Raw genomic sequence first — 26,579 nt, forward strand, 5'->3', positions numbered from 1 at the left:
TGATGCCAACCAAACCAACCCCACCCCATGGCCTGTTGCCCACACACTCACACTCTTCATCGGGAGACCCATTCAATCATACATCCTCTTATTATCTCTTAGAATTCGGATAGCGTTTTTTTCTGTCATAGCTTCTTCTTATTTGAGTTTTTTATGTTTCAGGAATGTCTGTTTCTGCTGCTTGTCTCCCCTCTCACTCCTCTGCCATAAACACTAGCCGACCACCCCATACCAATTTATAATTGTAGTATCCTAATAATTATGAAAATAAAACAGAAGCCTGTAGTACATCTGGGAAGGAGGAACCGTTTCTGCTCCTCTTCTCCCCTCTCCTTCCTCTGTCACAAACACTAGCCTACCCTCACTATACCAATGTATAATTGTAGTAACCATATCTGTGAGAGTGTCCTCTATCCGAGGGATTAGTAATCCAGTGCTTATTAAACTAGCTCATTAACTAAAACAGCCTCAGTGACACCGAAACAGGGTTCAGAGATGATCCCATGAGCAGATAATAAAACATGATAATCAGATTACAAATCTCATTCTTTATCTTGTTGTATTCCGTGGAGGTTGTGGCCTATAACTTTGATGTTTCTTTCTGGGGTTGTGTCCCTTATGACACCCTATCTCTCTCTGTAGTGTACTACTTTTGGCATTTTTTTTAAGCAGTGCACTACATATAGAATAGGCATAGGATGCCATTTGGGACGCACACTGGCTTTAAACCATCCCTCTTCCAGAGCAACCACTACTGAGTGAATTACACACCACCTCGCCCGGTTTGGGGTCAGATCCATTTCAATTCAGTTGATTCTGATTCTGATTCCAGTTTCTGTCACTGAAAAGCATTGAGGAAAATATTAAGTTTATTGACTGAATCAAAATGGAATCAACTCCAACCCTGCTAGCTACCAAAAATGCTCTCTGGTCTCCCCTAGTACTCCCCTAGTACTCCCCTAGTACTTCTGTCTTCTGTCTTTTCTGCTGCCTGAAGAGCAATATTTTAATAATGCATATGCAAATGTTTAATAAGAATACACACATTTAGGCTCAATAAAATGTGTCTGATAAATTTATAAAAAAAAGAATAGCCTACAGTTTAATAAAAAACCCTCTCTCCTCTCTCTCTTTCTGTGTGTCTCTCTTAATGGCATGAATGACAAGGTCAATGTTGCCAAAGTGAAGTGATACACACAACAATTATGAAGATTATGTTGTCGCTGTTGTTTTCATAATTTTATTTGTATCACTTCACTTTGGCAACATTGACCTTGTCATTCATTCCCACCCCCCGACAATAAGAAGACACAGTGGCAGAATAAATTCTAAACTATTGATTTAGAACCACAGAGTTTTTTGTAAAAAAAAATACATATATTTAGCCTTTATTGAACTAGGATAGTCAGTTACAGTAAGAACAAATTCTTATTTACAATAACCGCCTACTCCAGCCAAACCCAGACGGTGCTGGGCCAATTGTGCGCCACCCTATGGGACTCCCAATCAAGGCCGGATGTGATACAGCCTGGATCCGAACCAGGGACTGTAGTGACACCTCTTGCACTGAGATGCGATGCCTTAGACCGCTGCGCCACATGAGGGAAAGAAAACAGGAGCTGCCTCCACTATTCCAGCATCATTTCAACTTTAACATCCCAACATTATCAAATCACCTATACTTAGTCTAATACAGGGACAACTAAAAGATACCAAAAACTATTTAGTCCAATCAACGTAAGTTAAATATGATGTGGCTGTCTATGGTTCTGATTTCTGTGTGTGTGTGTGTGTGTGTGTGTGTGTGTGTGTGTGTGTGTGTGTGTGTGTGTGTGTGTGTGTGTGTGTGTGTGTGTGTGTGTGTGTGTGTGTGTGTGTATGTGTGTGTGTGTGTGTGTGTGTGTGTGTGTGTGTGTGTACACGCTCGCAAGTAGAAAAACATGTTGACTCGACCTACTTGTAGAGAAACGCCAATGCCATCCTCCTTGACAAAACAGTCTGTCACTCTGTCATACACTCTTATTTTTTTGTTGTCCTAGGCTACCTGGCTAAAATGCTTGCTCACTAGGTTAACTTCCAATCATGGGCAACGTTAGCTAGTTAACAATAACCTTCTACATCTAGCTACATGTTGAACTTCCATCCTCTCAGGCCTGGGGCACAACAATGTACATATTAATGAATGGATCAGAATCACCATTATAATCATTGCCCATAATGAAGAATTAAGTAAAACCACAAGTCCAAATCACTATCTCCATACATGGCTAATTTAGGAGAGGGCTAATTTTAGCTAGCTAGCCAGTGGAGGAAAACAACACTACAAGATGAAACAATTTAAGTGTTTCTGTCAATGACGTATGCTCTCAATGGGATTTGATATGAGTGACAGCAAATCCAAGCTGGCTTCACTTAACCACGACCATTCACAGTAGAGCTCGCTCAGTTTAGATCAACGCTGATTGGAAAATGTTTTACACTTTTTTTGTCAGGGGAGGCCAGATGCTCGCTGGCTTCCCTTGCCTTCAATGCTACGGGCAGCAACAATGTCATACTCATTTGGACTTTGTGGTTTGAAATGCGCTGCTCGACTGAGGGACCTTACAGATGGGGTACAGAGATGAGGTAGTCATTAAAAAATAATGTTAAACACTATTATTGCACACAGAGTCCCTGCATCTTATTATGTGACTTGTTAAGCAAATTGTTAATTGTGAACTTATTTAGATTTGCCATAACAAAAGATTTGTATTTGATTTATTATGGATTCCCATTAGCTGCTGCCAAGGCAGCTACTCTTCCTGGGGTTCAGACAAAATTAAGGCAGTTATACATTTTAAAAACATTGCAATACATTCATAACAGATTTCACAACATATTAAGTGTGCATCTTCAGGCCTCTACTCTACTACCACATCTACCTCTGTATTTTGACCTGTTTTTTAAATCTAATTTTACTGCTGGCATGAGTTACTTGATGTGGAATAGAGTTCCATGTAGGCAGGGCTCTATTTAGTACTGTGCGCCTCCCATCGTCTGTTTTGGACTTGGGGACTGTGGAGAGACCTCTGGTGGCATGTCTTGTGGGGTATGCATGGGTGTCTGAGCTGTGTGCCAGTAGCTGAGCTGTGTGCCAGTAGTTCAAACAGACAGCTCGGTTTATTCAACACCTCTCACAAATACAAGTAGTGATGTAGTAGTCAATCTCTCCTGCAGTTTGAGCCATGAGAGATTTGACATGCATATTATTAATGTTAGCTCTCTGTGTACATCCAAGGGCTGCCGTGCTGCCCTGTTCTGAGCCAATTGCAAGTCCCTCTTTGTGGCACCTGACCACACGACTGAACAATACTACAGGTGCGACAAAAATAGGGCCTGTAGGACCTGCCTTGTTGATAGTGCTGTTAAGAATGCAGATCAGCACTTTATTATGGACAGACTTCTCCCTATCCTAGCTAATGTTGTAACAATATGTTTTTATCATGACAGTTACAATCCAGGGTTACTCCAAGTAGTTTAGTCTCCTCAACTTGCTCAATTTCTACATTATTCACTACAAGATTTAGTTGAGGTTTGGGATTTAGAGAATGATTGGTCCCAAATAAAAATGCTTTTAGTTTTTGAAATATTTAGGACTAACTTATTCCTTGCCATCCATTCTGAAACTAACTGCCGCTCTTTGTTAAGTGTTGCTGTCACTTCGGTTGCTGTGGTAGCTGGCATGTGTATAGTGCTTTACTCGAAGCCAGTAGCATATTGTTTGAAAGATTGGAAAAAGTAAGGGGCCTAGACAGCTGCCCTGTGGAATTCCAGATTCTTTCTTTTAGAGGCTTCCATTAGAGAACACCCTCTGTGTTCTGTTAGACAGGTAACTCTTAATCCACAATATAGTAGGAGGTGTAAAGCCATAACACATAAGTTTTTCCAGCAACAGACTATGATCAATAATGTCAAAAGCCACACTGAAGTCTAACAAAACAGACCCCACAATTTATTTATCATCAATTTCTCTCAGCTAATCATCAGTCATTTGTGTAAGTGCTGTGCTTGTTGAATGTCCTTCCCTATAAGCGTGCTGAAAGTCTGTTGTCAATTTGTTTATTGCAAAATAGCATTGTATCTGGTCGAACACAATTTATTCCAAAAGTTTACTAAGGGCTGGTAACAGGTTGATTGGTCGACTATTTGAGCCAGTAAAGGGGCTTGACTATTCTTAGGTAAGGGAATAACTTTTGCTTCCCTCCAGGCCTGAGGGCGCACACTTTCTAGTCGGCTTAAATTGAAGATATGGCAAAAAGGAGTGGCAATTTCGTCTGTTATTATCCTCAGTAATTTTCCATCCAAGTTGGCAGACCCCGGTGGCTTGTCATTGTTGATAGACAATAACAATTGTGTTCACCTCTTCCACACTTACTTTCCGGAATTCAAAATTACAATGCTTGTCTTTCATAATTTGGTCTGATATACTTGGCTGTGTAATGTCAGCGTTTGTTGCTGGCTGTCATGTTTAAGTTTGCTAATCTTGCCAATTAAAAAAATCACTAAAGTAGTTGGCAATATCAGTTACTTTTGAATGACCCATCTGATTCAAGGAATGATAGAGTAGAGTTGACCTTTTTGCCTAACATTTAATTTTGAATTATTATTGTCTCAAGTCATTTCAGCTTTTCATTTTTAATAATAATAAAATTAAAATAAAAAAAGGTACATTTAATCAATTATAAATTCAAAATAATGGAAACACTTGAGTTAATGAGGGATACAAAGACTATTGAAAGCAGGTGCTTCCACACAGGTGTGGTTCCTGAGTTAATTAGGCAATTGACATCCCATCATCCTTAGGGTCAAGTACTGTATAAAAATTCTGGGCAGGCCATTATTTTGGACATTATTTTGGCTACCATGCCATGGACCAAGGATGACAATGCCCTCATCCACATGAAAACGATGTAATCCATATGCCATGGTTGTCTCAGTTACCAGATCTCAACCCAATTGGACACTTATGAGAGATTCTGGAGCAGTGCCTGAGACAGCGTGTTCAACTACTATCAAATAAAACACAAAAGTATGGAATTTCTTGTGGAAGACTGGTGTCGTATCCCTCCCATAGAGTTCCAGACACTTGTAGAATCTATGTCAAGGTGCATTAAAGCTGTTCTGGCTCGTGGTGGCTCAACGCCCTATAAAGACACTTTATGTTAGTTTTTCCTTTAATTTGGCAGTTACCTTCGCTTTCTATTTCTCCTAGCCCACAGTGAGGACATCCTCACTGGCCAAACATGTTTTTTGATGCCGTCCGGTTTCAATTGACAGGCTATGATCATTAATTCTGCATTTGGTCAAGGTTTTATTTTTTGGGGATCTTTTAAATAGTTTAAGTATTCAGCTGAAGTGAAGTATCTTTCCAATGTTTGGTAGCATTCCATCATTCTCTGACCATCAACTTCACGCCGCCAATTGTTGATGTATGCGTTCATATTGTTCACCTCCAGCTGTAAATTTTGTCCTTGGGGTCAGATCACTTGTGTTCATTTTAATCTTGTGTTTTGGGGCTAGTTTTGTTAAGTCACTCTCTGGGCAGTCGCTTCTCCATAAATGCTCTGGGCTTGTATGACCATTTGTCAGATTGGGCTAGGTGCACCCATCATTCGCATGCCCATTTTTTTAGTGGGCAGTAAAAGAGGAAGTCTTCCTAGTTCTGCTCTGCATGCATGGTTGGTTGAAATTCTGTTTACATGTAGGATGGTTTTGACCCATGATGTGTATTCTGCAGTTTTTCTGTAGGTGTTTTGCCCCATGATGTGTATTTTGACTGTAATATGTGCCCCATATTTCACTGCCATATAGGAGGATTGGTGCCTCCCGGGTGGCGCAGTGGTCTAAGGCACTGCATTGCAGTGCTAGTGGTGCCACCAGAGATTCTGGGTTCAGGCTCTGTTGCAGATGGCCGTGACCGGGAGGCCCATGGGATGGTGCACAATTGACCCAGTGTTGACTGGGTTAGGGAGGGTTTGGCCAGTAGGGATATCCTTGTCTCATTGTGCACTAGCGACTCCTGTGGTGGTCCGGGTGCAATGCATGCTGACCAGTTCGCCAGGTGTATGGTGTTTCCTCTGAAACATTGGTGCGGCTGGCTTCCGGGTTGGATGGGCATCGTGTCAAGAAGCAGTGCGGCTTGGTTGGGTTGTGTTTCGGAGGATGCATGGCTCTTGACCAGCAATGAGACAAGACTGTAACTACTACCAATTGGATACCTAGAAAAATATAAATAAAGGAGGATTGGTTGGATTATGGAGTAAAACATTTGTAGCTATATTTTGATAGGGGGTTACGATTGTGTATTGTTTTTTTTATTGAGTAGTATGCTCGTGTGGTGGAGTAGATCTTTGTTGGCTATACTCAGCCTTGTCTCAGGGTAGTAAGTTGGTGGTCTGTTGATATCCCTCTAGTGGTGTGGCGGCTGTGCTTTGGAAGAATGGGTGGGGTTATATCCTGCCTGGTCGGCCCTGTCTGGGGGTATCGTCGGACTGTCTCAATCTCTATGCTATGTATCTATGCTGCAATTGTCTATGTGCCAAGGGGCTAGGGTCAGTCTGTTATTTCTGGTGTAATTCTCCTGTCTTATCGGTGTCCTGTGTGAATTTAAGCATGCTCCCTCTATTTCTCTCTCCCTCTCTTCCTTCCCTCCCGGAGGACCTGATCCCTAGGATCATGCCTCAGAATTACCTGGCCTGATAACTCCTGGCTGTCCCCAGTTCGCCTAGTCATGCTGCTGCTCCAGTTTCAACTGTTCTGCCTGCGGCTAGGGAACAGTGACCTGCTACACATGTGCATCAACAACATCAACAACACTGTCCACTTAATGTTGTAATATAAATTAACGGCTCAAATTACCTACAGTGCTTTAAAAATGTTTAACAATTTAACAATATTTGAATAATAGATATACAAATATGTAATAAAAATGCACACATCTAGACTAAATTAAATGAAGCCTATAAACATATAATAATAATAGCCTACACTTGAATAATAAAAACTCTCCCTTTCTCTCTGTGTGTGTGCTATGTGCAACTCTCCACACAGGATAACATCAGCATGAATGGAGCTGAGGAAATGGTGATTCACAGAAAAGGTCTGGGGAATGAAGAATAACTAAGTAAGTGAGCCTTGTCCGAGCCAGAACGGCAAATATTTTATTTAAAAATGATAACCGTGTGTAAGAGAAGATTTCTAGGGGTTTGAGCACACACACACACACACACACAAAGCCTTTGCATAAACTGTGTGTGTATTTGTTTGTTAGTGCATGTTTCTGTTTGTCCACATGTATTTGTTAGGATGAATCTGTTCTGAATTTCTGTCTGGAATTTCTTTTTGCTTTAATCTTCTGTGGATTTAATATTCCAGTTGTCTAAAGATGAAAGCCTTTTGATTACAGGAGCTCAGCCCACACTGGTCTGTGTGTGTGTGTGTGTGTGTGTGTGTGTGTGTGTGTGTGTGTGTGTGTGTGTGTGTGTGTGTGTGTGTGTGTGTGTGTGTGTGTGTGTGTGTGTGTGTGTGTGTGTGTGTGTGTGTGTGTGTGTGTGTGTGTGTGTGTGTGTGACAAATCAAATCAAATGTATTTATATAGCTCTTCGTACATCAGCTGATATCTCAAAGTGCTGTACAGAAACCCAGCCTAAAACCCCAAACAGCAAGCAATGCAGGTGTAGAAGCATGGTGGCTGGGAAAACTCCCTAGTAAGGCCAAAACCTAGGAAGAAACCTAGAGAGGAACCAGGCTATGAGGGGTGGCCAGTCCTCTTCTGGCTGTGCCGTGTGGAGATTATAACAGAACATGGCCAAGATGTTCAAATGTTCATAAATGACCAGCATGATCAACTAATAATAATTACCGTAGTTGTCGAGGATGTAGCAAGTCAGCACCTCAGGAGTAAATGTCAGTTGGCTTTTCATTTTCATTAAGAGTATCTCTACCACTCCTGCTGTCTCTAGAGATTTGAAAACAGCAGGTCTGGGACAGGAAGCACGTCCGGTGAACAGGTCAGGATTCCATAGACGCAGGCAGAACAGTTGAAACTGGAGCAGCAGCACGGCCAGGTGGACTGGGGACAGCAAGGAGTCATCATGCCAGGTAGTCCTGAGGCATGGTCCTAGGGCTCAGGTCCTCCGAGAGAGAGAAAGAAAGAGAGAAAGAGAAAATTAGAGAGAGCATACTTAAATTCACACAGGACACCTGATAAAACAGGAGAAGTACTCCAGCTATAACAAACTGACCCTAGCCCCCCCAACACAAACTACTGCAGCATAAATACTGGAGGCTGAGACAGGAGGGGTCAGGAGACACTGTGGCCCCATCCGATGATACCCCCGGACAGGGCCAAACAGGAAGGATATAACCCCACCCACTTTGCCAAAGCACAGCCCCCACACCACTAGAGGGATATCTTCAACCACCAACTTACCATCCTGAGACAAGACCAAGTATAGCCCACGAAGATCTCCACCACGGCACAACCCAGGGGGGGGCGCCAACCCAGACAGGAAGATCACATCAGTGACTCAACCCACTCAAGCGACGCACCCCTCCTAGGGACTGCATGAAAGAGCACCAGTAAGCCAGTGACTCAGCCCCTGTAATAGGGTTAGAGGCAGAGAATCCCAGTGGCAGAGACAGCAAGGGCGGTTCATTGCTCCAGAGCCTTTCCTTTTACCTTCACACTCCTGGGCCAGACTACACTCAATTATATGACCCACTGAAGAGATGAGTCTTCAGTAAAGGTTTAAAGGTTGAAACCGAGTCTGTGTCTCTCACGTGGGTAGGCAGACCATTCCATAAAAATGGATCTCTATAGGAGAAAGCCCTGCCTCCAGCTGTTTGCTTAGAAATTCTAGGGACAATTAGGAGGCCTGCATTTGTGACCGTGGCGTACGTGTAGGTATGTACGGCAGGACCAAATCAGAGAGATAGGTAGGAGCAAGCCCATGTAATGCTTTGTAGGTTACCAGTAAAACCTTGAAATCAGCCCTTGCCTTGACAGGAAGCCAGTGTAGGGAGGCTAGCACTGGAGTAATATGATCAAATTGTTTGGTTCTAGTCAGGATTCTAGCAGCCGTATTTAGCACTAGTTGAAGTTTATTTAGTGCTTTATCTGGGTAGCCGGAAAGTAGAGCATTGCAGTAGTCTAACCCAGAAGTAACAAAAGCATGGATTCATTTTTCTGCATCATTTTTGGACAGAAAGTTTCAGATGTTTTTCAATGTTACGTAGATGGAATAAATATGTCCTTGAAACAGTCTTGATATGTTCATCAAAAGAGAGATCAGGGTCCAGAGTAACGCCAAGGTCCTTCACAGTTTTATTTGAGACGACTGTACAACAATTAAGATTAATCGTCAGATTCAACAGAAGATCTCTTTGTTTCTTGGGACCTAAAACAAGCATCTCTGTTTTGTCCGAGTTTAAAAGTAGAAAGTTTGCAGCCATCGACTTCCTTATGTCTGAAACACGAGGGCGAGGGCAATTTTGGGGCTTCATTATGTTTCATTGAAATGTACAGCTGTGTGTCATCCGCACAGCAGTGAAAGTTAACATTATGTTTTCAAATGACATCCCCAAGAGGTAAAATGTATAGTGAAAACAATAGTGGTCCTAAAACGTAACCTTGAGGAACACCGAAATTTACAGTTGATTTGCGAGAGGACAAACCATTCACAGAGACAAACTTGTATCTTTCTGACAGATAAGATCTAAACCAGGCCAGAATTTGTCCGTGTAGAAAAATTTGGGTATCCAATGTTTCCAAAAGATGTGGTGATCGATGGTATCAAAAGCAGCACTAAGGTCAAGAAGCACGAGGACAAATGCAGGCCTCGGTCTGATGCCATTAAAAGGTCATTTACCACCTTCACTTTGAGAGGAATGGAAGAGTCGATATAGGCCGATAGTGTTTTATATTTTCTGGGTCAAGGTTTGGCTTTTTCAAGAGAGGCTTTATTACTGCTACTTTTAGTGAGTTTGGTACACATCCGGTGGATAGAGAGCCATTTATTATGCTCAACATAGGAGGGCCAAGCACAGGAAGCAGCTCTTTCAGTAGTTTAGTTGGAATAGGGTCCAGTATGCAGCTTGAATGTTTAGAGGCCATGATTATTTTCATCATTGTGTCAAGAGATATAGTACTAAAACACTTGAGTGTCTCTTTTGATCCTAGGTCCTGGCAGAGTTGTGCAGACTCAGGACAACTGAGCTTTGAAGAAATACGCAGATTTAAAGAGGAGTCCGTAATTTGCTTTCTAATAATCATGATATTTTCCTCAAAGAAGTTCATGAATGTATTACTGTTGAAGTGAAAGCCATCCTCACTTGGGGAATGCTGCTTCTTAGTTAGCTTGCGACAGTATCAAAAATACATTTCCGATTGTTCTTATTTTCCTCAATTAAGTTGGAAAAATAGGATGATCGAGCAGCAGTAAGGGCTCTTCGATACTGCACGGTACTGTCTTTCAAAGCTAGTCGGAAGACTTCCAGTTTGGTGTGTTGCCATTTCCGTTCCAATTTTCTGACAGACAGGTAACAGCACAGTGTCAGAGCAGGGAAGAAGAAGGAAGATGAATATATTCCATAATACATGAACAATCTACATGCAAAGATGAAAAAGTCATGGGTGTCACTGTCAGCTGCACCTACAGTATGTGTTTGTTTACAGTCCGTGTTTACAAAAGACAGGCAAGCCTTTTCCTGTGGCCTCAGAGAAGCACTGTGTCTGATAGCCGACCAGAGAGAGAAAGAGAGAGGGGGAGGGGGAGGAAGGAGGGCTCCTGGTAGCTTCTTGTAGGCCGTGTGTAGTGTGGGGTTGGTGCTGGCTGAAGGGTGGAGACTGAGCAGCAGCGGAGAGGGCGTATGTCAGCTGGATCAGCAAGAGAGAGCAGCCAGAGCAGAGCAGGAGAGAGGGAGCCACAGCACAGCACAGTGAGAGAGTGTGTGTGTATGAGCGCGCCTGCCTGCCTGCCTTCCTGCTAGCCTGCCTGACTGTGTGAGTGTGTGTGTGTGTGTGTGTGAGAGGGAGGGAGAGTCAGTAAGCGTGTGGATACTACTCCACCAGACTGCATGTCTCTGGCGACACTAGGGGAGCAGCACACACATTACAGAGGTAAGACACACATTTCCACCATTTTCTAACCATTTCTTGATGTCTTTCCCTTTGTTTGGTTGTAAGACAATGGCTTATTAGGGGGGGGGGGGTGCTTTAGAGGAGACGTTGGTCTTTTTGTGTGCGTGTGTTGATTTACAGTCAGTGGTTGTGTCAGTGCTGTAGGGGAGAGAAAGATGCCTGTGTTCTGTTCCCTGGTCTCTACATCATGGAATCCCCTCCTCTTCCTCCTTCTAGATTAGGGAGGCTAAAGCCTCTGTATCTTTCTCTCTCTGGGGTGTGTTTATAATTTGCTCTCTTTGGATTTCTGATCTCTTTGTGTATGTGAGAGAGTGAGGGAATGAGAGAATGGAATTCTTTCCTCTTTTCCTATTCCTCCTTCTCCTGTCACATTGGACAGGTCTGTTGTATGAGGGAGAGAAATTAGGAGCATCTGGTTTGGGGAAAATTAGCATGAGGTGGGGGGTGAGAGATGGGGAGAGTGGAGGTTGGGGGGAAGGGAGAGGACTGGACGAGAGATGCTGCGAGAGAGAGAGAATGAGAGAGGATGGGGGGGGGGGCAGCTGAGAATGGAAGAGGAATCCCTCAACTCTCCCGTGGGTTCTCTGGTCGTTCCTATTCAGAAGGCAGTGGCCATTCAGTACTATTGGGAAATATAATCACACACTGATGAGCTACAGATGCAGATACAAACAGACATTCACACAGATTCAGATGTATAGATGCACACGCACGCGCCCACACACACACACACACACACACAAAACACACACACAGTGCACGTTCACACTCTCACATCCCCAGTCAGCCATGTTAAGTGTGCTTCCATTATAAGGCTCTCACTTAATACATCTGTATCTCAGTATCTGTTAGCCCTGTGTGGTGAGCATGTGAAAATGGTCTCACCGCCACTGCTAAAATAGATTAGTGTTTTCAGTCCTCGTATTATAGAGGCACACTATAAGTCGAGGGCCAGAATTGTGCTACCACTCCGTTCCGGGGTGCTCAGCTCTTGTTGTGAACCAGAACAGAACCGACATGTTGGAGAAGGGACGTGTGTGTGTGTTTGTGCGAGCGTGTGCGTGTGTGTGTGGGGGGAGGGGGAGGGGGAGAGGGAGAGGGAGCGCCGAGCTGGCATGTTTTGCAGTGCTGGACCGGCTGCAAGGCCACATATTGTTTGATACACATTCATGTTGAGACTGAAACAATGGCACACTAAATGTCAACAGACTCCATAGCTACCCACTATGAGAAAAGGCAACAATGGACTGTGTGTGTAAGTGTGTATACACAGAGTGCAAATTATACAGTGAAGTTCGGGGGCTCTCAATATTTTTCAGGCGGCCGCCTATAGCCCTAATAGTAAAGACCTGTCATTTAACTGTAATAAAAGTGTGTTACCTTTTCATTTGGCATGAATACAACCAGTCGTGATGTTTTAATCTTCTTGTCGAACAAATCACTTCAAAAAGTAGGCTACCTGATAAATGGAAAGAGACATCTGTTACAATACACCAAAAAGTGTTATGACATTCGATGATTGTCATTGGGTCTAGACTCTTGTAGCCTGAAGTAATTGATGTGTGTTGCTGATAAAAGGACGTTGTTGTAGAAAGAAAAATTGGGACACTTGAAAAGGGTCTAAGACATGGGGCTTTCCCAGAATGATAAGTGCAGACCAATGACTGTGCAGCCACATGGGGGGAAAATGGTTTAAACCATGACACAGAGGTGGGGGTCTTCATTTTATTTGGATTTTAAGCTTTTTTATTAAGCTTTTATAAACAACAACTTACCATTATTTAGACACCCCCCAAAGTTGGACTTTGTTGCATGTAGTGGTTCTCATGTCTCATTCAGGGGGTCTGAGAGCCACCTGGGCCCCCGTAATTCACACTCTGTGTGCATGATAGAGAGATAGAGTGAAAGACTACAAATGTAGGGAGACAAAAGGCCTTGACTTTGACAAAAGACTAATCATTTTTCAGTTTGTTACTTTTTCTCTCTTTTCATGAAATGCTCATTGTTGCCTTCCATTCCCAGTGGCTCCTTCTAAAAGACTACTGAGTCAGTGGCCTAGTTCTGGTTACAGTAACAAGTGGAGATGGTACAGTATAGAGGCCAAGACTGAGTGTCACACTTTATATTACTGCACTCTTGTTGTTTTGTCTGTGTCCCATAGGGTTCTTGTGCAGCAGAGGAATTGTCTAGTCTACTAAGTATTGCTCACCTAGGTTAAAACTCTGGTGCAAAACACTCTTCAGGAGGAGTGTAAATGATTAACGACTCATGATTAATGACTCATAACAACGTACAGGAACTCAAGTCCTTCTGCTCACCTAACCTAGAACTCCTTACAATCAAATGCCGGCCATATTACCTCCCAAGAGAATTCTTGTCAGTTATCGTCACAGCTGTGTATATTCCCCCTCAAGCAGACACCATGAAAGGCCCTCAAGGAACATCACTGTACTCTATGTAAACTGGGAACCATATATCCTTTGGCTGCATTTATTGTAGCTGGGGATTTTAACAAAGCAAATTTGAGAACAAGGCTACCTAAATTCTATCAGCATCTTGATTGTAGTACTCACGGGGGTAATACACTCGGTCACTGCTACTCTAACCTCCGTGATGCATACAAAGCCCTCCCCCGTCCTCCCTTCAGCAAATCTGACCATGATGCCATCTTGCTCCTCCCGTTTTATAGGCAGACCCTCAAACAGGATGTACCACTGACTAGAACCATTCAACGTTGGTCTGACCATTCGGAATCCACGCTTCAACATTGTTTTGATCACCCGGACTGGGATATGTTCTGGTCAGCCTCAGAGAACAACATTGATCTATACGCTGACTCGGTGAGTGAGTTCATTAGGAAGTGCATTGGAAATGTTGTACCCACTGTGACGATTAAAACTAACCAGAAACCGCGGATGGTGGCATTCGCTCAAAACTGAAAGCGCGAACCACCGCATTTAACCATGGAAAGAGATCTGGGAATATGGCTGAATATAAACAGTATAGTTATTCCCTCCGCAAGGCAATCAGACCATGAAATGCCGTTACAGGGACAAAATGAAATCGCAATTCAACGGCTCAGACACAAGACGTACAGTGGGGCAAAAAAAGTATTTAGTCAGCCACCAATTGTGCAAGTTCTCCCACTTAAAAAGATGTGAGAGGCCTGTAATTTTCATCATAGGTACACTTCAACTATGACAGACAAAATGAGAAAGAAAATCCAGAAATCACATTGTAGGATTTTTATTAATTTATTTGCAAATTATGGTGGAAAATGAGTAGGCCTCTCTCATATTTTTAAGTGGGAGAACTTGCACAATTGGTGGCTGACTAAATACTTTTTTGCCCCACTGTATGTGGCAGGGTCTACAGGAAATCACGGTCTACAAAAAGAAAACCAGCCTCGTCACGGACACCGACTTCACGCTTCCAGACAAACTAAACACCATCTTTGCCCGCTTTGAGGATAATACAGTGCCACGGTCGCAGCCCGCTAACTAGGACTGCGCCCCCCCTCCGTGGCTGACGTGAGTAAAACATGTAAACGTGGTAACCCTGCTGGCCCAGACGGCATCCCTAGCCGCGTCCTCAGAGCATGCGCAGACCAGCTGGCTGGTGTGTTTACGGACATGTCAATCACTACCTATCCCAGTCTGCTGTCCCCACATGCTTCAAGATGGCCACCATTGAACCTGCACCATAGGAGGCAAAGGTAACTTAACTAAGTGACTACCGCCCTGTAGCACTCGCTTCTGTCATTATGAAGTGCTTTGAGAGACTAGTCAAGGATCATATCACCTCAACCTTACCGGCCACCCTAGACCCACTTCAGTTTGCATACCGCCCCAACAGGTTCACAGATGATGCAATTGCCATCACACTGCACACTGCCCTATCCCATCTGGACAAGAGGAATACCTACAGAATGCTGTTCATTGTCTACAGCTCAACATTCAACACCATAGTACCCTCCAAGCTCATCATCAAGCTGGAGGCCCTGGGCTCTCAACCCTGCCCTGTGCAATTATGTCCTGGACTTTCTGACAGGCCGACCCCAGGTGGTGAAAGTAGGAAACAACATCTCCACTTCGCTGACCCTCAACACTGGGGCTCCACAAGGGTGCGTGCTCAGCCCCCTCCTGTACTCCCTGTTCAACCACAACTGGATAGCCATGCACGCCTCCAACTATATCGTCAAGTTTGCAGAAGACACAAAAGTAGGTGGTATGATTACCAACAACGACGAGACAGGGAGGAGGTGAGGGCACTCGGAGTGTGGTGTCAGGAAACCAACCTCTCACTCAACATCAACAAAACAAAGGATATGATTGTGGACTTCAGGAAACAGCAGAGGGAGCACCCCCTATCCACATTGAAGGGATAGCAGTGGAGAAGGTGGAAAGTTTTAAGTTCCTACACATCACAGACAAACTGAAATTATCCACCCACACAGACAGTGTGGTGAAGAAGGCGCAACAGTGCCTCTTCAACCTCAGGAGGCTGAAGAATTTTGGCTTGTCACCCAAAACCTTGCCAAACTTTTACAGGTGCACAATTGAGAACTTTCTGTCGGGCTGTATCACAGCCTGGTACGGCAACTGCACTGCCCTCAACCGCAAGGCTCTCCTGAGGGTGGTGGGGTCTGCAAAATGCATCACCGGGGCAGACTACCTGCCCTCCATGACACCTACAGCACCCGATGTCACAGGAAGGCCAAAAAAGATCATCAAGGACAACAACCACCTGAGCCACTGCCTGTTCACACCGCTACCATCCAGAAGGCGAGGTCAGTACAGGTGCATAAAAGCTGGGACCGAGAGACTGAAAAACAGATTCTATCTCAAGAACATCAGACTGCTAAATAGCAATCACTAACTCAGAGAGGCTGCTGCCTACACTGAGACCCAATCACTGGCCACTTTAATAAATGGTTCACTAGTCACTTTAAATATTGCCACTTTAATAATGTTTTCATATCTTACACTACTCATATATGTATATACTGAATTTTATACTATATATTTACATGTACATATTCTCATTCACTCCTTGAGATTTGTGTGTATTAGGTAGTTGTTGGGGAATTGTTAGATTACTTGTTAGATATTATTGCACGGAACTAGAAGCACAAGCATTTTGCTACACTCACATTAACATCTGCTAGCCATGTGTATGTGTCCAATAAAATTTGATTTGATTTGAAATGTTTCCGATAGGCTGGATTGTGTGGATGATTGTATAATATGTTTTACATTATAAACTGGGTGAGTGCTGAATGCTGATTGGCTGGCAGCCATGGTATATTAGACTTTATATCACGGGTATGACAAAACATGTATTTTTACTGCTCTAATTATGTTGGTGACCAATTTATAATAGCAATAAGGCACCTCAGGGGTTTGTGGTATATGGCCAATATACCACGGCTAAGGGCTGTATCCAGGGACTACTTGATGCTTTGTGGATAAGAACAGCCCTTAGCCGTGGTATATTGGTCATATATCACACCCCCTCGTGCGTTATTGCTTCATTTTGTAATGTATTGCCAACTGCAGCCTTCTTGACCAGGTCTCCCTTGCAAAAGAGACCCTGTTTCTCAATGGGCTTTTCCTAATTAAATAAAGGTGAAAAATAATAATAATAACTGTAGCCTCGCATACTGTACCTATGGGTTAGGGTTGGAGGTCTGCAGTCAATCAGACTCCCTGTCCGGGAAGTTAGATACTAATCATTAGTAAAGTATTTTTGCAGCCCCTAATCTAAAATGAGCGCTATTTATGCTTTATAAATACTTCATAAACTTTTTGAGTGAGCAGTGTAATTTCTCACAAAACGATTTACATTCCAACAGTACCTGGTAAAAAGAATAATCACACAACACAGTATATTTAAGGAAATAAACATACATTTGTGAATAACTAGCATACAAAAATGCAATGATAAATAAATGGTGAGGAAACTGTTACCGGGAATGTATACGGACAGCCCTTTTATAACCTTTAAAGGACACATTTGACCTCATACTTACCATTGCACAAGTGAAATTGTACAATATATTGCACTTTTATAGTTGTATCTTGGTCAAAGGCTATGTTTGAAAAGAAAGGCCATGCCAAACCAGTTTTTCTTGAACATGCCATAACAATGTGCCTTGGTCCTGCTGTTTTTTTATGACACTACAAAGATCTATATTGTATCCTAGCAGCGCTTCCCTTCCATCTTTTTTTCTCCAAGTTATCAAACAGCCAATGGTATGTATGTGCCTTGCAGTCTTTTTGTCAGGCCTCGTAGTTTTAACAAGCTTTAGTACTAGTTTTATGATTCCCTCTGTGTAGCGCCTCCATATCTATCTGGACAGCATGGTTAGTTTATGTACTGAAACATTAAGAGCATACTCCAGTCCTGCACACTCTAAACAAGCCTGAATGTTTGTAAAATTGCCTGTGTCCCAAATGGAACCCTATTCCCTATTTAGTGCACTACTTTTGACCCGGACCCATAAATAGTGTGCTGTATAGGGAATAGGGTGCCATTTGGGATTCAGACATTATTGTTAACAGTCTAGCGGAGTGAGTCAGACAGTGTTATTGTTGGCTGGCTGATTGATGCCAGAGGAAACTATGTTTATTCCTCCTCAACCGGAGCAACGTAACATATCACTACATTTCACTCACCAGTGTACATATTTTGCCATGAGGCTGAGAGAAAATGTTGCAGTTTTACAGCTAATTTCCTGTACTTCTACAAATTGTTGGCTTATGACCTGTTCATATGCTCTCTGGGAAGGGGGGGGGGGTGACTTCCAATTGGCCAACCAACACACAAAAAAGCCTTTAGCTGCGTGGTACGCCAGTGGTTATGCGCATTCGATGGCAACATTGGCCATGACAGATTTAAACTCTGAAAAAGAGGCTTGCAGGTGATTTTGACGGTAAGAAACTACACATCTGTCTAATGGAAACTAGCTATCAGCAACATGCAGGGCTGGATTCATTTGGATAAAGGTATATGATCCCTATGGGCCCTGGTCAAATGTAGTGCACTATGTAGGGAACAGGTGAAATTCTCACTCAAAACTCTCTGAACCCTGATAATTGTGCAATGTGCATCATCCCCAACACTGCTCCCTGATAGAAGGCACATGGCCCCTGTAGAACCCTGTACCAGGCCTGTGTCCCAAATGGCACTCTAATCCATACTTAGTGCACTACTTTTGACCAGGGCCCATAGCACCAGCGGCCATAGCAGCCTATTCCCCATAGGACGCTGGTCAAAAGTAGTGCACTTCATGTGAAGTCCATCAGTCAGTGCCATCCAGAGACAAAGGAACGCATCTACACACTACACCACACTAATGCATTTTAAAAATACTTCAGTCAATCTATTAGTATAGAATCTATAATAAAGATCATAATCAAAATGTGCACATACTCAAAGCTACCTGCATCTCTACCCTCCTTGGTCACTCTCATGCTTTTTCTAGCACCTGATCTAGAATTAGTCCTCTGTCTCTCTGTCCCTTCACCATTTACAATCCTATTCGTGAGGCAGGCCCCAGACCAGTTGATAATAATAACCTAAAATAACCACAGTATCTCCATGCCCTGGAGGCAGGGCCCTGCCTGCTGTCTCCTCGGATCCCAGGGAAGGCATCATTTCCTGGGTCACTGCCCTCTCCCCTCCCCCCTAAACCTTGGAGCCCATGTAGTCAGGCTGGGCATAGCAGTGCCTGCTGAGGCCAGGGGAGGGCACAGATGTCTGGTGTAATCTAATGGTGGTGGGGGGTGGTAGTCTGACTTTGATGGAGACACTATAGGACAGGATCTATTTATGCACTAATGTTCAGCTGGAGCATCATAGAGACTAAAATGGCGTCTCAAATGGAACCCTATTCCCTATGTAGCGCAGTACTTTTCAACAGTGCCCATAGGGTTTGGGCCATATAGGGAATAGGGTGTCATTGGAACACACCCATATCAACATCATCACAACCCTGTCCCATGAGTCTACAAGACCGGGTAGAAATCAGAAATGTGATGTCTGGGACTAATACTGAACAGCACAAGCACTACAGACTGTATACAGCACTAGTGGAGGTAGTAGAATTGATCATGTTGTTGTTATTATTGTTCTTGGTGAGCAAGACCACTGAATATTGCACATACTTCTCACTTATAGTAATTATTCTGAAGCAAGCACACTATTTTTCCTGTTACTGTTTGTGCATGTCGTCATCATGGTTGAGTCATGCGTCCGGGCAGAGTAGTGAAATCTGGACTAAGAAGGATGTATAAGGGGCATCATGACTAGTGATCCAGTTCCCTCTCCTGCTCCTCTGCTCCCCTGTGTCCCAGCCTCCTCTCTTTCCCTCCCATCCCTTCTAATGTCCCAGGCCTTCTGCACGCACGCACGCACGCACGCACGCACACAGACACACACACACACACACACACACACACACACACACACACACACACAACACACACACACACACACACACACACACACACACACACACACACACACACACACACACACACACACACACACACACACACACACACACACACACACACACACACACACACACACACACACACACACACACACACAGTTCCTCACCTCTGCCCCATGCTGCGAATCCCAGGGTGTGAAATCAGGCAGGGGAGCTTCATTGAAACACAGATTTAAAATGCGACGGCTTTAAAAAAAAGCAACTAATCCCTTTGAAAACGGCATATGTGGCATCGATATAATTCAGAAACAGTCATTCTAGTGTCAACATTTTTCTTAAAACTGCATTGTTGGTTAAGGGCTTGTAAAGTAAGCATTTCACTGTAAGGTCTACTACACCTGTTGTATTCGGCGCGTGTGACAAATACAGTTTGATTTGATCATTGACTACAAAGTGTAAATAGGATCATTTTGGCCATAAAGTCAGTGTCATCTAAAACGAAGTTTGGAACATCTGTGCGTCTCGAAGGTTGGGCTTTGATTTGACAATGTTCATTTGCCCACTAACATGGTGTGAACAGCTGCGGTGATTGCTCTCTATCCAATAGCGTAGTGAGACAGACCTGCCTTGCAGCTCCGACTTTGTTTATATCAGACAACACTCTTCGCACATTTTTTTTACTTGAGAAATACTGCACCAAACACCTTTATAGATGAAAAATTGCACAACAAACACATCCTCAGCAAAAACCTCCAAATGAATTACAGATTTTTGTTGGCTTATTCTGGCTCATTCTGGAGATTTTAACTTCTGGGAAGTTAAATAGGCTTCCACATCTACAGTGTCTCATGGGGGACAAACATCATTAACATCACTAACCGCAGAATTGGTTAGGAAACATACCTTCAAGACTGAAATGTCATTTTTCTAACAAGCAACAGAAAAACACATGTGCCAATTGGCGTGTTCAGTAGCTCTTCAATAAGTAATTTTATTATAAGAGACTGGGAGACATGAGAGGAAAGAAGAGAGTAAATGCGAGAGTAAATACAAAATAGACAGCGATAGAAATGGATGATGGATGACAGCATCTTCCAGCCCATTTGTTATGAGTGGAGTTTAACCACAATGGAAGGAAGTGACATGGACACATGATGCAGACCACATAGCACCACATAAGCCTGGTTCTAACATGTGTCATTTGTTCTGATCTTCTGATCTTCCCCACATTTGTAGACAGGTGTAAACGATTAAAAGACACACTGTGATCTGGTTCTGATCAGATATTTTCTGAGCACATCCGGAGGTAGTCAGGAACGCATTGTGTCTGGATATCTTACAAGTGGTCACAATGCGGACACAGTGGACGAATATGAGACACACTTTAATACCATGTGTAAACATTTCTGAAAATGTGGGCACAATCAGTATGTGGAAAAGATCAGGACAAAGGATGCATGTTAGTGGAAGGTACAAACAAGGTTTAGTTGCTTTAACATTATGCGAGGAGATGATTTGCGGTGGTGGGATTCCCTTCCGCTGCAGATCTGTTCTTGTAGAGTAATTGCCCCATTTAACAGAGGCAGCAGAAAACCAACTCACAGATGCATGAAGAAGAATGGATCCACTGGAGGGAGGGAGGGAGGGAGGGAGGGGGGGGGAGACCAAGAGAGAGGGGGAGAGAGAGCCCTTCAGTGCTGTGTACGGTGTAAGTGACCAGACAAGAGAGGCTACACAGGCCTCCATATAATTTAACTGGGATACAGCAGGCCTCTGATGGAAGGAAGAAGCATGCAGTCAGTGTCTGTACTTTACTATCTCTGTACTTTCTCTATGCTGTGCTGTTCTGAATGACTGTACTCTGCTCTCTCTCACTCTCTCTACAGAGTAGAGCTGAACCAGAGTTCTGACAGAACTGCAGGCCAGGAGGACACCAGGACAGTGTGCGGCGGAGTGAGCAGACAAGGTAAGACGGAGAACACAGAAAAGAGCAGGCTGTAGAGCCTGCCTGCCTGAGAGCGTCTGTGCCACAATGCACATTGAGAAGTGGGCGAGCCCGGGATATTAGAACGTGTGCGTGAAGAATGAATGTGTCTGTGAGTCTTGTAATGTTACAGTGCGAAACTGGGGGAGATCCCATCTTACACATACTGTACTGTACTAACACTTTGTTCTGTACTTATACTTATTGTGTTCTCAACTATGAATGTTTTTAAAAGTTGCGCCAATGATAAGTACTTGAGAGCTGTTCACAAAGGGGTCAGCGGAGAGAGATAAGGTCTGCGTCGCAAATGGCACCCTATTCCCTATATTGTGTACTACTTTTGACCAGGACCATTAAGGCAGTAGTGCTGCCCTATAGGGAGCATTATAGGGAATAGGGTGCCATTTGCCATATGGTGCCATTTGGGGCACACCCAAGGTGTAGGAGGGTTTAGTCAGAAATAGTGCACTATACACAATTTGGGACACACTTAAGATCTTTGTCCATTTAGAATGTCCCACGTAATCACTGTATAATAGAATGTCATCGTTATCAGCATGTTGACACCATGTGTAACATTTCAGAGTGGTATTTTGGACTGCAGATAGGACAGGGATCAAGAGTGTTAGCAGTCTAGACACTGATAGCCAAGACTCCATCCATTCATCCTCTATCTAGTCCTATTAAAAGATTAGGTTCAGGGACATATGTATCAAGTTTCTTAGAGTAGGAATGCTGATTTAGGATCAGTTTGGCCTTTTAGATCACAATGAATACACGAACATGGGGTTCCTGACCCTAGTTCAATACTCCTACTCTAAGACTCTTGATACATACGGCACAAGATCATGAGTCCTCTGGTACAAATGATTATTTCAGAATCTGGCAGTTGTCTATTCAAACAATTCAATACCAAGTAAGCTATACGGCGCATTCGGAAAGTATTCAGCCCTTGACTTTTTCAAAACTTTGTTACGCTACAGCCTTATTCTAAAATGTATTAAATAATTTCCCCCTCGTTAATCTACACACAATACCCCATAATGACAAAGCAAAAATTGGTTTTTAGAAGATTATGCACATTTATTAAAAAAAAAAAATACAAATTTGAAATAATACATTTACATAAGTATTCAGACCCTCTACTCAGTACTTTGTTGAAGCACCTTCGGAAGCAATTACAGCCTAGAGTCTTCCTGGGTATGACGCTACAATCTTGGCACACCTGTGTACATGGAGAGTTTCTCCCATTCTGCTCTGCAGATCCTCTCAAGCTCTGTCAGTGTCGCTGCACAGCTATTTTCAAATCTCTCCAGAGATGTTCGATTGGGTTCAGGTCCAGGCTCTGGCTGGGCCACTCAAGGACATTCAGAGACTCACCCCGAAGCCACTCCAACGTTGTCTTGGCTGTGTGCTTAGGGTCGTTGTCCTGCTGGAAAGTAAACCTTTGCCCCAGTCCGAGGTCCTGAGCGCTCAGCAACAGGTTTTCATCAAGGATCTCTCTGTACTTTGCGCCGTTCATCTTTCCCTCGATCCTGTCTCTCAATCCTTGCCACTGAAAAACATCCGCACAGCATGATGCTGCCAACACCATGCTTCACCGTAGGGATGGTACCAGGTTTCCTCCAGACATGACGCTTGGCATTCAGGCCAAAGAGTTCAATCTTGGTTTCATCAGACCAGAGAATCTTGTTTCTCATGGTCTCAGAGTCTTTAGGTGCCTTTTGGCAAACTCCAAGCAGACTGTCATGTGCCTTTTACTGAGGAGTGGCTTCCGTCTGGCCACTTTACCATAAAGGCCTGATAGGTGAAGTGATGCAGAGATGGTTGTCCTTCTGGAAGATTCTCCTATCTCCACAGAGGAACTCTAGAGCTCACAATTGCTCAGTTTGGCTGGGCGGCCAGCTCTTGGAAGGGTCTTGGTGGTTCCAAACTTGATGGAATGATGGAGGCCCCTGTGTTCTTGTGGACCTTCAAAACTGCTAAACTAGTAACCTTCCACCGAGCTGTGCCTCAACCCAATCCTGTCTTGGAGCTCTACGGATAATTCCTTCGACCTCATGGCTTGGTTTTTGCTCTGACATGCACTGTCAACTGTGGGACCTTATATAGGCAGGTGTGTGTTTTTCCAAATCATGTCCAATCAATTGATTTTACCACAGGTGGAGTCCAATCAAGTTGTAGAAACATCTCAAGTATGATCAATGGAAACAGGATACACCTGAGCTCAATTTTGATTGTCATAGCAAAGGGCCTGAATACTTATGTTTATAAGGTATTTCTGTTTTTATATTTCATAAATTTGCCCAAATTTCTAACAACGTGTTTTCTCTTTGTCATTATGGGTTATTGTGTGTAGATTGATGAAGATGTATTTTTATTTAATACATTTTTGAATAAGGCTGTAACGTAACAACATGTGTAAAAAGTCAAGGGGTCTGAATACTTTCCGAATGCACTGTACACTAAACTATATTGTAGTGTTCAGCCATTCCTAATTGAATTGTTTCCTTAAGACCTACATTCCCTGATACACTGCAGAAACCTTCAACAAGTGACTCGGGTATCTATCAACTGGCTGATGATAGTATGGCCTGTTTTGACATCTCCCATGAGCATTGAACATTATGATATTGTGGCCCCATTATAGCATTATTTGAGAGTTGTTCAGAGTTTTGTCAATGAAGCCCTTGTCATGTAGTTTCTGCCCTATTTCAATAAGTGGGGTAACTTAAATTACATTCTCATGTTCATTTGGAAGACTAAGTCTGGGATTCAAGGCGAGTTGTAGGGAAGCGCATTGGTCTGTCTTAAATGCACCTTTTAAAGGCATTATTCCCGATGTTCACGAAGATCACATTCATAGTAAACGTCGCAAATGTTGGCTGAAGTGTATATTACCTTTAAAAGTCAAGAATGACTCGCTTCTCTAAAACAAACCTTGGAGGGCTTTATTTAATCTGTATTGCTGAAGCATTACGCGATAGTAGCATTTGTCGGAAATTACCAATTAAGCCGACAAATGCAGAGTTTACCATGACTGCAGTCTCCACTAACATTTGCCATTAAATTTCCATCATGCTGTAACTCAGAACTTTCGAACAGAGCCCTTAATCAGTAACCTTCTGTTGGTCCAACATATGACGTGGCCCCTGGGGACCTCACCCTCACAGTGCTGGTCTTCCTGACACCCATCAGGGGCCAACATGGAGAAGGGCAGGCATATGGCCTCCACAGAGGGGACCCAGATGAGAACAGATTATTATTATATAGTGTTCCAGCCAGGTTACAGATTATAACACCCTGCTCACAAATATGAATACATACAATGGGCCTTACTCTGTGTTACCTCTCTGAAATAATTATCGTTGTAGTATTCACTAATTCTAGCATTTTAGTGTAGTATAGTCCCAGTCGACATTAGAAAAAACGTTGCAGCCCCGCCCGCCTGTGGGGAAAACAACCTGTGGATACATACAGTAGGCCACAGTAAAAGCTTAACCTTTTTCAAATGCAATTTTCTTCTTGTCTGCTTGTTTTCATCAATTACAAAACTCCATTTAAGAAAAGTACAACATGTCCAAAGATTACTTTTTAACATTGCATACTCCTGAGCATTCTCACTACTTAATATTGTCGGGCTGCCCTCAAGCCCCTTTTCATGAAAGTGCTAGCAGCCATGTGAGTGAGTGAGTGCTAGCTAGGTACTGTACCAACCGGACATTAAGCTAGCCAAGACCAGCACATTAAGCTAGCCAAGACCAGCAACACAAACAAGCAGACTTTACTAAACAAGTTAAACGTCTTACCTGTGATGAAATGTTTTCCACACACATAGCTACATGTAGCCTACTTGGACACCGGTTCCCCACATTTCCCACTCTCCCACGCCGATTAGCCTGAAGCCACTGGGCTCTTCTCATAAGCTCTATTTCCCTATGTGGGAGCATTGCGAACCGTCGGTCGGGATTTTGGACCTTGTTACATGTAAATTGAACAACACAGAAGCTTTCCGGCATGTTTGTTGAAGAAGTTGGCTCTTTTACAACGGGGGTCATTGGGAAAGAATGTGTGTTTCCCCCAATTTGTATCGTTTCAATGTGCGCGGGTACAGGTTAGTCGAAGTAATTGAGGTAATATGTACATGTAGGTAGGGGTAAAGTGACTATGCATAGATAATAAACCCTGAGTAGCAGCAGCGTAAAAAGGGGGACAATGCAAATAGTCCGGGTAGCCATTTGATTAACTGTTTAGCAGTCTAATGGCTTGGGAGTAGAAGCTGTTAAGGAGCCTTTTAAACCTACACTTAGAGCTCCAGTACAGCTTGCCGTGCGGTAGCTGAGAGAACAGTCTATGACTAGGGTGGCTGGAGTCATTGACAATTTTTTGGCACCGCCTGGTATAGAGGTCTTGGATGGCAGGAAGCTTGGCCTCAGTGATTTACTGGGCCATATGCCCTACCCTCTGTAGCACCTTGTGGTCGGATGGCGAGCAGTTGTTGCAGCTGTATAGCTTTTTGAGGATCTGGGGACCCATGCCAAATCTTTTCAGTCTCCTGGGGGGAATAGGTGTTGTCATGCCCTCTTCACAACTGTCCTGGTGTGTTTGGGTCATGACCCGCTCCACTACAGCCCCGTTGATGTGAATGGGGGCGTGCTCAGCCCGCCTTTTCCTGTAGTCCACCATCAGCTCTTTTGTCTAGCTCACATTGAGGGAGAGGTTGTTTTCCTGGCACCACACTGCCAGGTCTCTGACCTCGTCCCTATAGACTGTCTCAACGTTGTCGGTGATCAGGCCTACCAACGTCATGTCATCAGAAAATGTCATGATAGACACGCAGTCAATCAATCAATCAAATGTATTTGTAAAGCCCTTCTTACATCAGCTGATGTCACAAAATGCTGCACAGAAACCCAGCCTTGAAACCCCAAACAGCAAGCAATGCAGGTGAAGAAGCA

The 26,579-nt window shown here is 43.5% G+C and overlaps 1 protein-coding gene across 2 annotated transcripts in view; it reads left to right on the forward strand.

Moving 5' to 3' along the window:
* The first annotated feature begins 10,883 nt into the window (after window positions 1-10,883).
* LOC135507868 (guanine nucleotide-binding protein G(I)/G(S)/G(O) subunit gamma-2) overlaps window positions 10,884-26,579 on the forward strand; it is a 28,196-nt gene continuing 12,500 nt past the window's right edge. Inside the window, exons 1-3 of one of the 2 annotated variants that reach the window (XM_064927593.1) lie at window positions 10,884-11,158; window positions 13,869-14,019; window positions 21,524-21,603. The gene's annotated coding sequence lies outside the window, so the exon portion shown is untranslated. The remainder of the gene's footprint in view (window positions 11,159-13,868; window positions 14,020-21,523; window positions 21,604-26,579) is intronic. The other variant, XM_064927592.1, reaches the window with a different exon arrangement.

Source organism: Oncorhynchus masou, chromosome 21 (genome assembly GCF_036934945.1).
Source record: "Oncorhynchus masou masou isolate Uvic2021 chromosome 21, UVic_Omas_1.1, whole genome shotgun sequence".
Lineage (NCBI taxonomy): Eukaryota > Metazoa > Chordata > Actinopteri > Salmoniformes > Salmonidae > Oncorhynchus > Oncorhynchus masou.